The following is a 3883-nucleotide window of genomic DNA, read 5'->3' as shown; positions in this document are numbered from 1 at the left end:
GTATCAAGAACAAAGAGTGACTGAGATTTTTATTCCTTATCAAGAGAGGCATTTAAAAGGTTTCACCAGAAAACTGTAAAAGTGATGGGAGCTCAACAGCTGTTGTCATTTCAAATATTTCTGTGTAAGCTTGCCTTAGAAATATACTTTTTCCACCTGCTTCAGCAAGGCGAGCAGCTTATTTAAAAATGTTTGTTCTGGGGGAAAGAAGGAAATAAGGAATTCAGAATACCTTGTCATGTTGAGCACCACCAATTCCCTTTGCCCTCACTGAGAGCTGAGACCTTAGTGTTTTTCAGGGCATGGCCCAATGAAATTAAAAACATTAAATCCTGCTCTCCTTCACTTCAGTGAACCACTGAACCTACAGCTAGCATGAACAGCTTAGTCTCGGGAGACTGCAGACACATCCAAGGATAACAGAGGGTGTTCATCTTCTGATATACAAATGGAACTGACAGAGCCGAATGGTGGAAAAGTTAAACGTGACGAGTGAGTGGATGTTTTATGCTAATGTTTGTGAACATTTGTGAAGCAGTCTTTGCTGCTTGGCATAGAATCATAGAATGGTTTGGGTTGGAAGAGACCTTGAAGATCATCTAGTTCTCTAAAGGAATGGGTTTTTCAGTTGTCAGTAAGCATTAGCAAGTCATTACTGCATTTACTGTGGACTTTGTTTTCACAGTACCCTCATGAACACTAACATTTCCTTCCCATTATATCAGAAACAGAGAATCATAGAATGATTTGGGTTGGAAGGGATCTCGAAGACCATCTAGTTCCAACCCCTCCTGCCATGGGCAGGGACACCCTCCACTAGATCAGGTTGTCCAAAGCCCCATCCAACCTGGCCTTGAACACTTCCGGGGATACAGGGGCATCCACAGCGTCTCTGGGCAACCCATTCCAGTGCCTCACAGCCCTCACAGGAAGAATTTCTTCCTTGTATCTCATCTAAATCTCCCCTCCTTCAGCTTAGGGCCATTCCTCTTGTCCTGTCACTCCATGCCCTTGCAAACAGTCACCCTCCAGGTTTCCTGTGGCCCCGTTAGGTGCTGGAAGGCGGCTATGAGGTCTCCCCAGAGCCGCCTTTTCTCCAGGCTGAACAACCCCAACTCTCAGCCTGTCTTCACAGCAGAGGTGCTCCAGCCCTCTGACCATCTTTGTGGCCTCCTCTGGACTTGCTCCGACAGTTCCACATCCTTGTTGTCCTGGGGACCCCAGAGCTGGACGCAGTACTGCAGGTGGGGTCTCACCAGAGTGGAGTAAAGGGGCAGGATCACCTCACTCGACCTGTGTCTTACATCAATAAACACTAAAACATGTTAACAGAACAGTTTTACTACAAGGTGCCATTTTCCCCTCGTCCACCTTTAGCAGTATTCTGTCTGATGACTGGAACTAATATGCATGTGCTGACCTGACGTATAATTTGAGTAACATGTTACTTCTCAGATGCAAACTTGTTGATGTCTGCATCATTTATGCACAAGCAAACATGGGATGTGAAGTCAGGCTGACTTCATAAACTCTCTCAGTAATTCATCAAGGGCCCAGGCTCATTTATGCATATCATAGGCATATCTATATGGGCAGGGCTGAGCTGAAATGCACCAACGGACGTTCCAAGGGTAGATACTTCCAGCCTTGTAACACTGGGCTGGGGCCAGCAGTGTGAGCGGGACAGCGGCTGGTCATGTGCCCTGACAAGCGTTAGCAGCTTCTGAGGCTCCCTTAACCTGTGCAGCACAGAGACTGTTTGTGACAATCAACAGCTTTTCCTGCATGCAATCAGACCTCATTAATCTGAATCTGAAACTCTGCTACTCAAAGGCCAAGAGTGCGTAACTTCATTCCCCGCCTGTCCCAGAAGTTTTGCAGATCAGTGTCTAATGAATTGCATTTGAAAGCTTGCAGGAGTACTCTGACCACATTTAAGAAGGGATTTTCAAATGCAAGCTAAGACGGTGCTCTCACTGAGGTTTGTTTTAAGCTTTTAGAAAATTGTTCTGAACTTCTGGTAAGCAGGTCTAACGTTGAACATGGTGCTATTAAACAGAATTTTCTGTATTTGGGGACAGAGGAAAGGGTTGTGAAAGCATGTCCGTTAAAACCATATCATTCTATGCATAAATTTATCCTCTTTTATTCTGCTCTCATTAGACTTTCACATAGTCTAGTATTCTTATTATTCCTTGATACACATCACAGCAATGGACTTGATGGATCTCCACACAAACATAAGCTCTTTCGCTCTGTTGTGTATTTTGAGGTCTGTACAGGTTCCAGCAAAGCTGGACTTACCAGGCCTCCCAGGAACTCTTGCTTTATTGTTCTTTGAAGTCCGTTTGGAGAGGGCTGGTAAACATAACGTGGTCTGAAGAGAGTCCACAGTAAATGAGTATAACAAGTTTGGAGACAAACTGGGCAGGCAGCTCATGCTCTACAGTCTAACAAAGACATGAAAACATTTTCATCCCTTTTGAAAAGGAACTTGGAAAGCTTTGCTGCCCAAAAGCAAAGGAAGATGCTTTGCACCTAGAAACAGCCCAGTTTCCCAGACAAGGCAACACATGGGCAGGAACAGGCAGGTAAGGGGATGGTGCTCGCACCAGCCCTGTTATCCCAGGACAGCTGCAGGCTAACACCGTGCTCTGACACGGGTTAGCCTCACAGCCCCGGACAGCCATGGGCTCACATCTTGCACTGCGAGACAGGAACCAAAGTGGCTCTGGCTGAAAAGTGTCACAAAACTTACCCTGGAGCACAAGGCCAGCTTTATCCTTACAATCCTTTTTTTTCTTTTTCTTTTTCTTTTTTTTTTTTTTTTTTTTTTTGCCGGGGGTGGGGGGCGGGAGGAGAAGGCCGGGTTTATTAAAGAAGTTGTTATTTCCTCTCTAAAAAGCACAGCAGGGCTTATTTCGGAAATCTATGCTGCAGTGTCATCGTGTGGCTGCTGGCGGTACTGCCACGAGCTAAACGGCCCGTGGCTGCAGCCCCGGGGCCGGCGGGGAGCGGAGAACCGGGCGCTGCTCGCCAGCGCGTCCGTCCTGCCCCCAGGCTGCGCAGCAGGTTGCTGCATCGCCCCGAGGCTACACAGGCTTTGGCACTGTTACCATTCAGTAATTAGTAACTTCAGGCTCCCAGCTAGGTTAAACACAACAGCCTCTGGCTAAAGAGACCAGTAAGCCAAGTGTCCAAAGAGTGGAGCGCGCCTGAAGCCTTCCTGTGGCATCCTTGGTGCCCTGCATGCAGATATGAGAGCTGGCTGCTAGGAGTTTGCCTCAGCAAGAACAGAGCCATTTGTGAGCATCCAGAAAATATGAGCCAAAGGAAAATACCTCTCCGAAGGATCTTCAAAATACCTGAAAACAATCTGACTCTTTCCTTCTCGCAAGGTGAGGAAACGGCTGTTACAGGTACATCGACTGTTGCCCTGGTCCTGGAGGTGCTGTGCTTACCCTGTCCAGCAAAGTGACCCCTGTTCCCAAGCTCTGTGAGCTCCCAGGGGAGAAAACAAGGCTATTCATTTTTTCAGAATGACGTCTTTCTAAATTGCTGAGCTCTAGAAGGAGGGTGAAGGACCTGTTCATTTGCAGAGACAAAGGCTGTACGAAAGCAGCAGTGGCCTACACTTGCTGCACATCTGAGGTCTGAGGGTCCATAAGGCATATGGATAGGGTAGCACAAAGTTAAGATTGAGAAGCAAGCTTCCTTTCTCTTTTGCTCTCGTTGGTTTCAAAATTCCCCAGATTTGTAGTCCGGTTTGGTGTGAAAGTGGAAATCGCTTTGGTCACTAGATGGCAATAAAGAATCAATGTGCTCTTACCTGGTCAACAGGGAAAGTTTGTAAGAGCTTTGCCTAGATTTGCCCTGGGAGAAA

The sequence above is a fragment of the Grus americana genome, chromosome 19 (genome assembly GCF_028858705.1).
Source record: "Grus americana isolate bGruAme1 chromosome 19, bGruAme1.mat, whole genome shotgun sequence".
Taxonomy (NCBI): Eukaryota; Metazoa; Chordata; class Aves; order Gruiformes; family Gruidae; genus Grus; species Grus americana.
The sequence above is the reverse complement of the archived record's forward strand: the minus strand, read 5'-3'. Positions refer to the sequence as shown.